A 15,578-nucleotide genomic window follows, 5' to 3' on the forward strand; every position below is an offset into this window, starting at 1 on the left:
TGACAAACAAGAAAAGAGAGGAAATTACATGTATATTAAGGTACAGCCTTACATGATTTTAGACACAGGATTTCTCACTGTGTCTAAAATTATTCTGGGAGTCCCACAGGTCTGTGTCCATAGACACTGCTGATCTCTTTCCTCCTGTCAGCTACATGGCAAGGAAATCGCGCTCTTGAAAATATCACTGAATAAGTAGAACAAGTGACCTACTTCTCAGAATCTATGCCCAAGACATAAACTACTCTCACCAGAAAGCCAAGGACAAAGACGCAAACTCCAGGACATCCAGATTTATTTGAAGGGTAGATGGCCATGGGGAGACACTGTAGCAGATTGTCTTCTACTTCTGATAATGCATTTCAATCTACAAAGCTTTATTAGCTATTACAAAGTGCTTTTTGGATTTTTTAATCTTATTAAATCCTTTACAAATCCCTGAGGTGGGTATTGTTATCCCATTTTACAAGTGGTGAACCATATAGGCTTATGAGTCTAGATAGATGTGGATTCAAATCCAGATTCTTACATTCACCAGCCATGGAAATATGGGCAATTTAGTTAGCCTATCTAAACTTTAGTTTCCTCAGCTATGAACTGGGCATAATGGTATCTACCTCACAATGAAATTTGAAATACCTGGCATAATGGTAGGTGTTCGATAAATAGCAGCATATTAACCCATCTTTTATCATTATAGATGAAACAATGTCCATGCATTGTTCAATGTGCTTTGATTGTCCCAGATCTTAAGTGTTAACTTACAATGTACAGTTCTAGTGAACTCTATAGGGGCCAAAAAATCAAAGTACACTACCTGCCTCTGGTCCATGAACAAGGATAACTTTTTAAAAGAAAACGGGTCATCAAACTAGGCTATTTTGGCTTGTCAGTATTAATGCCTGTGGTTCCACATCTCTTACTGCAGCCATATTTTTCACCTGCTTTCTGATACAAAGTGCCTTCAAAGTCTTAGTCTCTGGTGGTGTCAGCTTGATTACCCTTCTCAGTGCTCCTCAAATTATACCACATGAATGTGGTTTATAAAGGATAATCCTCAAAGGAATTTAAAAAAGAAGTTCTCAATGGTTCCACAATAGACAGTGGAGTAAGTTATCTGTTACAGAACAATCCTCCCAACACATGATTTGAAACATAAAGCAATTTTAATTGACATTTATTTTCATAAGATACATGTCATTACAAATCTACTTTGTCAAGACATAAAAGTCATTTCTTAAAAATGTCACGTAATTTTATATATTTAGACTCTTGATAGATTTCAGACCAAGGCATATACATTTACACGTGCAGTTATTCTTTCCATGCTAGATGTTTAATCAGATAAAAGAATTGTTTATAACAGCTACAAACATATGTTCCATATTGACATTTTTAGGATGGAACCATAGAAGAAAAGTGAGAACAAGGGTAATACAAAAAACAGGAGAACTCTCTCTCCCCTCAGGAGCCTGTTACATGTTTCAGCCTGAACATAGCTGAAACATGTTCTACTTTTTATTTCTTTATTATTATGATTATTATACTTTAAGTTCTGAGATACATGTGCAGAACGTGCAGGTTTGTTACACAGGTATACATGTGCCATGATGGTTTACTGCACCCATCAACCCATCATCTACATTCGGTATTTCTCCTAATGCTATCCCTCCCCTAGCCCCCCAACCCCCAACAGGCCCTGGTGTGTGATGTTCCTTTCCCTGTGTCCATGTGGTCTCATTGTTCAACTCCCACTTATGAGTGAGAACATGAGGTGTTTGGTTTTCTGTTCCTCGTTAGTTTGCTGAGAATGATGATTTCCAACTTCATCCATGTCCCTGCAAAGACATGAACGCATCCTTTTCTGTGGCTGCATAGTATTCCATGGTATATATGTGACACATTTTCTTTATCCAGTATATCATTGATGGACATTTGGGTTGGTTCCCAGTCTTTGCCATTGCGAACAGTGCCACAGTAAACATATGTGTGCATGTGTTTTTATAGTAGAATGATTTATAATCCTTTGAGTATATACCCAGTAATGGGATTGCAGCTTCAAATGGTATTTCTGGTTCTAGATCCCTGAGTAATCACTACAGTCTTCCATAATAGTTGAACTAATTTACACTCCCACCAACAGTGTAAAAGCTTTTCTATTTCTCCACTTTCTCTCCAGCATCTGTTTTTTCTCAACTTTTTAATGAACACCATTCTAACTGGCATGAGATGATATCTCATTATGGTTTTGATTTGCATTTCTTTAATGACTAGTGATGATGACCTTTTTTTCATGTTTCTTGGCAGCATAAATGTCTTCTTTTGAGAAGTGTCTGTTCATATCCTTTGCCCACTTTTTGATGGGGATTTTTTTTTCTTGTAAATTTGTTTAAGTTCCTTGTACATTCTGGATATTAGCCCTTTGTCAGGTGGACAGATTGCAAAATTCTTCCATTCTGTACGTGGCCTGTTTGCCTGTTCAGTCTGATAATAGTTTCTTTTGCTATATAGAAGCTCTTTAGTTTAATTAGATTCCATTTGTCAATTTTGGCTTTTGTTGCCATTGCTTTTGGTGTTTTAGTCATGAAGTCTTTGCCCATGCCTATAGTCTGAATGGTATTGCCTAGGTTTTCTTCTAGGGTTTTTATGGTTTTAGGTCTTACGTTTAAGTCTTTCATCTATCTTGAGTTAATTTTTGTATTAGATGTAAGGAAGGGGTCCAGTTTCAGTTTTTTGCATATGGCTAGCTAGTTTTCACAACACCATTTGTTAAATAGGGAACTCTTTCACCATTGCTTGTTTTTGTCAGGTTTGTCCAAGATCAGATGGTTGTAGATTAGTGGTGTTATTTCTGAGTCCTCTGTTCTGTTCCATTTGTCTATATATGTTTTGGTACCAGTACCATGCTGTTTTGGTTACTGTAGCTTTGTAGTATAGTTTGAAGCCAGGTAGCAAGATGCCTCCAGGTTTTCTCTTTTTATTTAGGATTGTCTTGGCTATACAGGCTCATTTTTGGTTCCACATGAAATTTAAAAAGTAGTCATTTTCTAAATCTCTGAAGAAAGTCAATGGTAGCTTGATGGGGATAGCATTGAACCTATAAATTACTTTGGGCAGTATGGCCATTTTCATGATATTGATTCTTCCTATCCATGAGTGTGAAATGTTTTTCCATTTATTTGTGTCCTCTCTTAGTTCCTTGAGCAGTGGTTTGTAGTTCTCCTTGAAAAGGTCCTGCACATCCCTTGTAAGTTGTATTCCTAGGTATTTTATTCTCTTTGTAGCAATTGTGAACATGAGTTTGCTTATGATTTGGCACTCTTTAAGTCTGTTATTGGTGTATAGAAATGCTTGTGATTTTTGCACATTGATTTTGCTGAAGATGCTTATCAGCTTAAGGAGATTTTGGGCTGAGATTATGGGATTTTCTAAATATACAATCATGTCATCTGCAAATAGAGACAATTTGACTTCCTCTTTTCCTATTTGAATATCCTTTATTTCTTTATCTTGCCTAATTGCCCTGGCCAAAATTTCCAATACCATGTTGAATAGGAGTGGTGTGAGGGAGGATCCTTGTCTTGTGCTGGTTTTAAAAGGGAATGCTTCCAGTTTTTGCCCATTTGGTATGATATTGGCTGTGGGTTTGTCATAAATAGCTCTTATAATTTTGAGATACGTTTCATCAATTATCTAGTTTATTGAGAGTTTTTAGCATGAATGGGGTGTTGAATTTTATCAAAGGCCTTTTCCGCATCTATTGAGATAATAATGTGGTTTTTATCATTGGTTCTGTTTATGTGATGGATTACGTTTATTGATTTGTGTATGTTGAACCAGCCTTACATCCCAGGTATGAAGCCAACTTGTTCGTGGTGGATAAGTTTTTTGATGTGCTGCTGGATTTGGTTTGCCAGTATTTTGTTGAGGATTTTCACATCCATGTTCATTAGGGATATTGGCCTGAAATTTTCTTTTCTTGTGGTGTTTCTTCCAGGTTTTGGTATCGGGATGATGCTGGCCTCATAAAATGAGGTTGGGAGGAGTCCCTCTTTCTCTATTGTTTGGAATAGTTTCCAAAGGAATGGTACCAGCTCCTCTTTGTACCTCTGGTAGAATTCACATATGTTCTACTTTCTAAATGAGAGAGCATCAGACATAAAAATATTCCTGCATAATAAGAGACCCAAATTTCTCCCTTGCTTTGATCAGTAGGAACAAGCGTAAAGATAAACTGATGCATTTTATGTCAGGTGGCAGATCTGGAAATACTAATACGTACAACTTGATTCCTCCAGTATCACTCAGACTCTTGCATAGCTATGGAAACCATGTCCACTTACTCTACATTTTAAGCACTCATGTAATGAGAGAGGCCTCAGGACACAAAATAAAAGTCTGTGGGCTGGGAGTGGGAACACCAGGGCCTAGTGTGAGCTGGAATACTGAGCTGCTCTGTAATTTTCAACAAGTCACTCCCTACCCCTCACCTCATTACTCCATTTTATTTTATATTTCTTATTCAGGTAAAAATATACATATAAAATTTACCATTTTAAGTGTACAGTTCAGTGGTATTAAATACATTTAAATTCTTTTTTTTCTCTTCATCACCTCCCCTCCACCTTTCCCAGCCTCTGGTAACCACCAATTTACTCTCTATCTTCATGAGATCCATTTTTTAGCTCTCACATATTAGTGAGAACATGTAGTATTTGTGTTTCTGTGTTTTTCTTATTTCACTTAACATAATTGCCACCAGTTCCATTCATTTTGCTGCAAATGAGAGGATTTCTTTCTGTTTTATGTAAGAATAACATTTCATCGTATATATATACCATATTTTCTTTTATCCATTCATCTGTTGAATGGCACTAAGGTTGATTCCATATTTTGGCTATTGTAAATAGTGCTGCAATAAACATGGGAGTGTAAACATCTCTTCAATATATTGACTTTCTTTCTTTTGAATATATACCCAGCATTGGAATTGTTGAATTCTATGGTAGTTCTATTTTTCATTTTTTGAAGAGCTTCCATACTGTTTTTCATAGCGGCTGTACTAGTTTACTTTCCTACCAACAGTGTGCAAGAATTCTCCTTTCTCCACACCCTCACCAGCATCTGTTATTGCCTGTCTTTTTGATACAGGCCATTTTAACTGAGGTGAGATAAGCCATTGTAGTTTTGATTTGCATTTTTCTGATGATTAGTGACGTTGAACATTTTTTCATAGATCTGTTGGTCATATTTATGTCTTCTTTTGAGAAATGTCTATTCAGATATTTTGCCCATTTTATGAATTGAATTATTTGGGTCCTTTGCTGTTGAGTTGTTGGAGCTCCTTACATATTCTGCTTATTAATCCCTTTTCAAATGGATAGTTTGCAAATATTTTTTTCATTCCATGGATTGTCTCCTCACTCTGTTGATTGTTTCCTTTGCTATGCAGAAGGTTTTTAGCTTGATGTGATCCCATTTGTCTATTTTTGCTGTGGTTGCCTATGCTTTTGAGGTTTTAGACAAAAACTGCCCAGACCAATGTTTTTCCCCAACGTTTTTGTCTAGTAGTTTCGTAGTTTCAGGTTTTCAGTTTAAGTCTTTAATCCATTTTGATTTTATTTTTGTGTCTAGTGAGATATAGGGATCTAGTTTCACCCTTCCACATATATTTATCCAGTTGTTCCAGCACCATTTATTGAAAATTTCCTTTCCCCATTGTAGATTCTTGGCACCTTTGTCCAAGATGATTTGGCTGTAAATGTATGGATTTATATCTGGGTTCTCTATTCTGTTCCATTGGCCTATGTGTCTGTTTTATGCCAATATCATGCTGTTATGGTTAGTATAGCTTTGTCATAAATTTTGAAGTTATGTAGTATGATGCCTGCAGCTTTGTTCTTTTTGGTCAGGACTGCTTTGGCCATTTCAGGTCTTTTGTTATTTTATATACATTTTTAGAATTTTTTTCTATTTCTCTGAAGCAGGCCTTGGAATTTGATAGAGACTGCATCAAATCTATAAATTTCCATGGGTAGTATTGTCATTTTAACAATATTAACTCTTCCAATCCATGAGCATGAAATATCTTTCCAATTTTTTGTGGCCTCTTCTATTTCTTTCATCAAATTCTATAGTGTTCCTTATATAGATCTTTCACTTCTTTAGTTAGATTGATTCCTACGTACTTTATATTTTTGTAGCTATTGCAAATGTAATCAGATTGCTTTCTTGACTTCTTTTACAGATTATTTGCTGTTAGTGTATATAAATGCTACTGACTTTTGTATGTTAACTTTGTATTCCGCACCTTTACTGAATTCGTTTATCAGTTCTAACAGTTTTTTTATGGAGTCTTTAGGTTTTTCTGGGTACAAGGTCATGTCATCCACAAACAAAACTAATAAGGCTTCTTTCTTTCCAGTATGAATACCCTTTATTTCTTTCTCTTGCCTAGTTGCTGTGGCCGGAACTTCCAGTGTTATGTTGCATAAAAGTGGCAAAAGTGGGCATCCTTGTCCTGCTCCAGTTCTTGTATGGAAGGCCTTCAAATTCAGTACAATATTAGCTGTGGTCATTAGTCCCACTTTAGAAATGATGGCAATATGGCAAATGCTTTCTAAGGCACCTTACACTCTATGATCCAACAACATGTAAAATCCATAGATATAAAAAAACTGATGTTTTCTATCATAAAATGTAGCCCACGACTATGCCAATAAAATAACATTTCCATACTCATGAAAAAAGATGAAATAACTGTTACAAGAGAAAATATTACCACTTTAATAAATGATCAAGTTCTGGATTGAAAACAGACTGAAGGGGAAGGAGATAACACAAAAAGGGCAACAGAAGACACACTTGTCATTGAGCAGCTGCAAGGGACAAGGTAAGATTATTGCCAAGAACAAAGAGAAACAGAAAACACTGACTTTTGATAAAGCTGTGACATTGAGTTACACCCAGCTTTGTACCTGACCCTCTTGAATTTCCACATAGATATTTTCCTGAAATATAAAAATGAGAACTAATAATTTATAATGTTTCTGTTACTGACCTTTTAAATTCATTATCTTAAAGCATGATAAATTAAAAGCCTAGATCACCAAAGCTGGATCAAGTCTACATTACAGCATGTTCCTTGTTGACTAGATTGACGTTTGATAGGAAGGTGGTCAAGCTGTCCTATGTAGAAAACCCAACTCCTCACAAATAAAAAGGATGCATTCTCCTTACATTGGACTTGTTGCTAAGCCCAAAAAGAGCTGATTTAGAAGCAAAATAAAGGGCTGTAACTCAACAGGTAACCTGAGAAACACTCTTAAAAACACCTAATGGAGCAAATCATCATTTTAAGACTTCTGCTGAAAATCCATATGCTTGTACAATTAAACACAGACAAAAATTGAAAACAAAAGTCAAAAAAAGCACTTGCTAATTCATTCATTCCTACATATGACCAAAAGCATATGTATATATGTACATATGACCAAAAGCATATGTACATATGACCAAAAGTCAAGCAAACATATCATTAATACTTATTTTATAATTTTAAAGGTAGTTGTGCCAATGAGGATACAAGCTTAGAAATCCAAATACGAATTTTTAAAGTTCTAAAATGTGTGGATATCATGGCTCACAGAAAGACGGAAGGTATACCCATCCAATCAGTTGCTCTAGCTGGCTGTGTCACATGTAAACATGCAAAACATGCTTCACCTCAATACAGGGTGTACTTTAAAGTTTTTAAAGATTTGTTTTGCATTCATTCACTTTTTTAACAAATATTTCTTGAGTGTCTACTATATGCCAGATTCTGTTCTAAGCTATATTTAAACAGATGTTCTGAAGAAAAGTAAAGGTTCACAATCAAATATGTTTGTGAACTATTGGGAGTTAAACACACTGCAACATTTCCTAGTAAATACACATGTCCACATTGTGACTCCTTGGGTATGGGCTATGTATGCAGTGTTTCTCAAACCTATTTGATCAGGTTCGGTCAGTCAGTTTATTGGTTGGTTGGTTGGTGGATGGTTGGTTTTTCCCCTCAGAGACAGAAGACAAACAGAAAGCAATAGAGAGAGCTATAAAGACTCCATATGAAGAAGCACTTCGTTCTAAAGTCAGAAATATATGTAGATAAAATGACTTCCATGGAAGATAGACAAGCCCTTTCCTATTACTACTAGTGTTCAAACAAAAGCCAAGTTGCTCTGTGGTAAGGATGCTAGAGAGAAAAATCGAGCATATAGTTGATTGGAATCGATTATCTTTTTCGTACCTTTTAGAATAAGATTTAATACTATATTCTCAGTGACAGCAAGTGATTCTAGAAAAGAAAGCAAAAAGTCTGTATACTCATGAGTTTGGAAGGGATCACTAAAGGAGGTAAGAGGAACTTAGTTTTTATGTTCCAAATTTTAAATTAATAGAATTCTGAGTCATATTCTTTTGACTTTTGATTTGTTTATATTTTTTCCTTAAGAATATGTAAAAGTTCATCTTCAATATCCAAGTCTCCTTTATAGGAAGGAAGAGATTGGAGACTTAAGTGAATATTGTTCCTTCAGTAAATTAAATTGAATTAAGCAATGTGTGGGTGTTTTTCCTGTAATGAATGGTTTCCTTGCAAAATTATTTGCAGTATGGAAATCAGTGTGTGGAGATATATTGTTAAATGCTCCAGAAAGATTATAGAAAATCTGATGTAATATCCTATTATCTCATTATGCAACAACACAGAAATCAAGATCACAAATGCAAAATAAAAATTTCCCAACAAGCAGTTATTAACAAGGAATCTTTCTTTGGTAACAGTTCAAGAAACTTGAAATGTAAGACACATTATGAGTAGTTACAAATACAGGGTCAAAATTATTTCAGCCTACTCTGTCAGAGTGAAGCCTCTGCTAAAAAAAGATTTTGTTTTGTTTTGTTTCATTTTTTGAGACAAAGTCTCACTCTGTCGCCCAGGCTGGAGTGCAGTGGTGCCATCTTGGCTCATTGCAACCTCTCCCTCCTGGGCTCAAGCCATGCTCCAACCTCAGCCTCCCAAGTAACTGGGACTACAGGCACATGCCACCACACCCAGCTAATTTTTCTATTTTTTGTAGAGATGGGGGTTTCCTTATGTTACCCAGGCTGGTCTGGAACTCTGGGCTCAAGTGATCCTCCCACCTTGACCTCCCAAAGTGCTGGATTACAGGCGTGAACCACCACTCTCAGACAACTGATCTTTTAAGAATTACTTCTCTGATAATCTTTGCCTTCATGATTTGAGTACATATCACCATTCCAGGAATTTAACCCAGACTAAGTTTATTAGTTACTCCTATGGGGTTGATGATCATTTCAAAATTAATTGGCACCTATAAGTATTCCCATTTTATAGAAAACATTTTTACCTCAGATTCTAGAGTGTAACAGCAATAATTCCAACCCTTGAGCTTTATTTCACAATGACACTCTCTCATGTCCATTTATCCAACCTCTCTGGGTTTTCTATTCATATACAATAGAAGGATATGGGTTCTGAACCAGGCTGCGCACACATGCCACATCATCCAAGCACTACAGAGCCATAGCAAATAAACTACTTAAAAGAGTAAATGCCTCTTTTCTCACATGGTTTCCTCAAAACAAATAAGAGGCAAAAACAGAGTACAAACAAATAAAAATAGAAAGGGAAATGTCAGCCAGAAAGGTAGTCTCTTCTATGGCAATAAACTCATTGCCACCACCTATATGAAAACAGACTGAGAAAGTGTAGTAAATGAACAATAGTTACCATTTGCTGAGCAACTAGTATTTACCAGACACTACACAAGGCACGTATATGCAGCTTCTCTGATCCTAACAACAATCCTCCAAGGTTGATAGTAAAACACTTATCTTGCAGATGAGTTAACAGGCTCAGAGAGGCTACCATTCATGTCCTTATTCATTTGAAAGACTCACACTGAACAAATGCCAGGTGCCAGATGCCAGGCACTGTTTAGAGGCAAACTGAAATCTAGTAGGGGATTTAGAAAAGCTTTTACCATGTCATCTATCTAGTTCCCTAAACTTCAGAGAGGTCACCTAAAATCTGTACTCAGAAGGCTGTACTCAATTTACTAATGCAAATTACTAACTAGATATGACTCCATAACCTCCCATTTTCTTCCAGGTTAGGTTTCATCCCAAACCATGTCAACAATGTTTATATACAATCTTTTGCAAGAAACCCCATTATTTTTACACCCTGAAATTCTCAACAATGATGCTTACTTTTAGCAATGATTTCTTTAAAAGTTCCCTATTTCTGATGTGCAGAACAGATACAATTCGGTTTTGAGTCCTAAATCCTGTGCAAGGCAGATGGGATTCTATGTGTATATTTTTTCCCTTTCAATCTGAACCTCAGATACTTTATACTATCCGTAAATAGTAATGACTTAGCACATGCAACAAATTGAAGTGTTGTCTTGACAAATGTTATACTTTAAAAGGTAAAACAAATAAAAGAGTAATTCTGAAATTATCACAAAATGAATTCCCATTGGACCACAGTAGAATAATCTATGCCGTGCTTTGTTCTGCAATAAAGGTACAATATAAAGACATGCATAATTCTGTGCTAACAAAATAAAATCAAGATTCATACTAAATCCTCTTCCTGCTAACACCTACTGGAGCCTCCTTCCAATCTATTGTGTAATTCAATTCACCAAATATCCACTGGGTTCTTATTTGCTCCTCTCTGTGAGGTGCTATGGCCCATGGGAATATAAACAGAGTTCCTCACCTCATACAGCATAAAAATTAAGAGAAGATACAAATATATATAAACTACTAACCATAATATAAGGCAGTATAGTACACAGTAGAATAGAAATATGCAATATAGAGTATGGAGAGAGGAGAAATGAGGATGTGAGAAAAGGGAAGGTTTAATAGATGATGAGACATGTAAGATTGGTCTTCAAAATTGATTAGGACTCAAATACATGGTGAAAGAAACAAGGTATCAATATTGGAGTAAGTGAAAGAATCAGGGACTGGATAGGGACTGATATGGTTTGAGTATAGAGATAGGATGGTCTAATTAAAGGTAGAAAGCAAGACCAGAAGCAAAAATTATAGGATCTTGCATGTTGCCAGAGAAGGAAAACAGGCAGCTTCTTTTTGAAAAGCTCTGAAAGCCTCTGATTCAGCATCACTGACTTAACACAAAAGTGTTGTCCAGGCAGTCAACCTTTGCAACCTAATGGCAAGGATGTAGGAACTGGTGGCTTCTATAATGAATTAGCTACCAACTTTTGATATAACCTCAGGCAATTCACTGAAGGTTCCCTATGACTCAGATTTTGTACAAGCATGTATACAACAAAATGTGTAGGAAGGAGAAGGATAAAGGAAATGTAAGAGGAAGGCTCTCTCATCAGTTATAAAACTCCAAGCAAAACTTGACCTGAATACTATTCTAAGATGCTAAGTACTATTCTATTCAATTGTTAACATTTCTGAAATCTGGATGTGTCTTAGATCTGAATGGCATCATTTTATTTGATTCTGTTTTTCATTTTTCTGTCCAAAACCCTATATTAAGTACCTTAGAACCAAGCAAATACAACTATAGAAAAAGGAAATTCAAAAGATAAATTCCAGTCTCTTTATAGCTGACATACATATGATACATATGTATGTAAATATATTTGTTGTAATAATATTAGCCAGGAGTTCAACTATATTCAAGTCATACAAGTCTACCTCATAAATCATCTTACCTGGGATAGTCTTGGGGAACCCATTGCTCATAGACACTTCCCCAAAGGGAAAAGTAAAACTATCTTTATTTATAAATTATATGATCTTGAATATACAAAACACTAATGAATTCACACACAGATAGACACATACACACAAAAAAACTGTTACAACTGACAAATTCAGCAAGGGTGCAGGATACAAGGTCAAGATACAAAAATCAATTGTATTTCTATTGTACAAAGCATAAATGCAAAACTTATACTCTTGAAACTATAAAATATTATTGAAAGAAATTAAATATCTAAGAAATCAAAAGCCAATCCATGTTCATATCTTGGAAGATACTATTATTAAAGTAGCAATACTCCCTAAATTGATATACAAATGGAAAAGGACCCCTATCAAAATTTTAGCTTGCTTCTTTCTTACAGAAATTAACAGATGGAACCTAAAACTCATATGGAAATGCAAGGGAGGCAAATTAACCAAAACAGTCTTGAAACAAAAGGACAAAGTTAGAGAACTCACACTTCCCAATTTCAAAACTTAGTACAAAGCTACAATAAACAAAAAAGTGTGGTACTGGCATAAGGATGGACATAAAGATCAATGGAATGGAATGGAGGAGTCCAAAAAAATCAGACCATATATTGAGGGTCAATTGTTTTTTTGGACAAATTAATGGGGTACATGTAAAATTTTGTTACTTGTACATAATGTGTAGGAATGAAGATGGTATTTAAGGTGTCTTGGGCACCCAAGTACAATACATTTCTATTAACTATAGTTACCCTACTCTACAATGAAACATCGAATTTATTCCTTCTAATTGTATGTACACTTTAACCCACTTCTCTTCATCCTCCCCCTTCCCCAAATTCACCCTTTCAGTCTCTGTTATCTGTCTTTTCATGGTCTACCTCCATGTGATGAATTTTTTAGCTCTCACATGTAAGTAACAACCTGCAATATTTACCATTAAGCCTGGTTTATTTCACTTAAAGTCATGACTATGTTTCATCCATGTTGCTGCAAATAACATGATTTCATTTTTTATGACCAAATATTCCATTGTGTATATATGCCACATTTTCTTTATCCATTCATCCACTGATGGACACTTAGGCTGATTCCATATTTTTCTATTGTGAATAGTGCTGCAATAAACATATGAGTGCAAGTATCCCTTTCATACACTGATCTATTTTCCTTTGGATAGATACCCAGTAGCAGGATTGCTGAATCAAATGGTAATTCTATTTTTAGTTTTTTGAGAAATCTCCATGGTGTTTTCCATAGTGACTGTACTAGTTTACACCCCACACGCAGTATATAAGAATTCCCTCCTAATATTCCACTGCCCTCCACTCTTCATTCCTTTTTCCTTTATATTACTAATATAAAAAGACAGGAATGTAAAATCTGACCACACCATGAATGGCATAGTAGTCTCTGTGACCTGCATGTACACCCCAAATGAGTTCCTGGAAGAAACGATCAACACCTCCGGTGCCTAACTTGAGACATTTCTTCTATTGTTTCTTATTCCTGCTTCAATTGACAAGGCCATTGGACATTGTAACCAACCTTGGCCAACCTCACAATTCCACACTCTATGACCCCCTCCCAGCTTGGCCAACCTTGTGACTCCACACCCTACGACCGCACTCCTAGCTTGCAAACCACCAACTGTAACTTCTGTAACTTTCCACTGTTTACCCCAAATCTATATAATCAACTCCTATCCCTCCACCCTCTGTTGATGCCCTTTTTGGCCTCAGCCCGCCTGCATCCAGGTGAATAAACAGTCATGTTGCTCACACACACACACACACACACACACACACACACACACACAATTCCCTTTCTTCTGCATCCTTGCTAACATGTGTTATTATTATTTTTTGTCTTTTTTATCATTGTCATTCTGACTGGGGTAAAATGGTATCTCTTTGAGGTTTTGGTCTGCACTTCTTTGATGATTATTGACGTTGAGCATTTTTTATATACCTATATGTCTTGTTTGAAAACTGTTAATATCCTCTGCCCACTTTTTAATGGGATTATTTGGGCTTTTTGTCCTGTTGAATTGTTTGAGTTCCTTGTAGATTCTGAATATTAGTTCCCTGTCAGATGAAGAGTTTGCAAATATTTTCTCTTTCAACAGATTTTCTCTTCATTCTATTGATTATTTCTTTTGCTGTGCAGAGCTTTTTGTTTACTTATGACCCATTTAAATTAAATCCTCAAAATAAAAGTAAACATTTTTATTTTTGCTGCCTGTGTTTTTGAGGTCTTAGTCATAAGTTCTGTGTGTGAACCAATGTCCAGGAGAGTTTTCCCTATGTTTTCTTCTAGGATTTTTGTAGATTTAGGTCTTACATTTACGTCTTTAATCCATCTTAGGTTAATGTTTACATATGGTGAAAGATAGGGGTCTAGCTTCATTCTTCTGCATGTAACTATCCAATTTCCCAGCACCATTTATCAAAGAAGGTGTCCTTTCACCAATGTAAGTTCTTGTCAGCTTTGTCAAAGACTAGTTGTCTATAAATATGAGGCTTTATTTCTGGGTTCTCTATTTTGTTCCACTTATCTATGTCTATGTTTATACCAGTACTATGCTGTTTTTGTTTACTATGGCTTGGTAATATATTTTAAAGCCAGGTAATGAGATGACTATAGATTTGTTATTTTTGCTCAGAATTGCCATGGATTTTTGGTCTCTTTTTTGGTTCCATATGAATTTTAGAATTGTTTTCTCTAATTTTGTGATGAATGACATTGACATTTTGATAGGAGTTGTGTTGAATCTATAGATTGCTTTGGGCAATATGGTTATTTTAATGATATTAGTTCTTTTGTTTTACGAACATTGGATGTTTTTGCATTGGTTTACATCATCTTCCATTTTTCTCATCGGTATTTTATAGCATTACATGTGGAGATCTTTTACCTCTTTGATTGAATTTATTCCTAAGTATTTTTGTAGGTATTGAAAATATGATTTCCCTTTTTTCATTCTCAGATAGATCATCATTGGTGTATAGAAATGTTACTGATTTTTGTATGACTTTGTATTGTGCTATGTTACTGAATTCCTTTATCAAATCTAAGCATTTTTTGGTGGAATCTTTAGGTTCTGTTAGATATAAAATGATATCATCAGCAAGGAGGGATAATTTGACTTCCTCTTTTCCAGTTCGGAAGTCTTTTCTTTCTTGCTCTTGCCTGATTGCTTTGGCTAGGACTTCCATTACTATGTTAAACAGGAATGGTAAAAGTAAGCATCCTTGACCTGTTCCAGTTCTTAGAGGAAAGTCTTTCAACTTTTCCCCATTTAGTATGATGTTAGCTGTGGGTTTGTCATATATGATCTTTACTATGTTGGAGTATATACACCACATTTGTTGAGTGTTTTTATCATGAATAAATGTTAAATTTTATCAAATGAGTTTTATGCCTGTATTGTGATGATCATATGGTTATCATCCTTCAACCTGTGGATATGATGTATCATGTTTATTGATTTGTGTATGTTAAACCATGGTTGCATTTCTGGTGTAAATCCTAGTTGATCATAGTATCTTATATTTTTGATGTGCTGTGAGATTCAGCTTGCTAGTATGTTTTTGAGGATTTTTGCATCTATGTTCATTGGTGATATTCGCCTGTAGTTTTCCTTTTGTGTTCTGTCTTTGTTGGTTTGATATCTGGGTGATGTTAGACTTATACAACAAATTAGGCAGAATTTTTGAAATAGTTTGAATAGGGTGGTTATTAGTTATTTGTACATTTGGTAAAATTTGGTTGTGAAT

At 35.4% G+C, this 15,578-nt stretch overlaps 1 protein-coding gene across 9 annotated transcripts in view; it reads right to left on the minus strand.

The window, feature by feature from the left end:
• MCF2 (MCF.2 cell line derived transforming sequence) overlaps nucleotides 1-15,578 on the minus strand; it is a 132,128-nt gene that overhangs the window by 73,613 nt on the left and 42,937 nt on the right. The gene's annotated exons all lie outside the window — the stretch shown is intronic.

Source organism: Callithrix jacchus, chromosome X (genome assembly GCF_049354715.1).
Source record: "Callithrix jacchus isolate 240 chromosome X, calJac240_pri, whole genome shotgun sequence".
Classification (NCBI taxonomy): domain Eukaryota; kingdom Metazoa; phylum Chordata; class Mammalia; order Primates; family Cebidae; genus Callithrix; species Callithrix jacchus.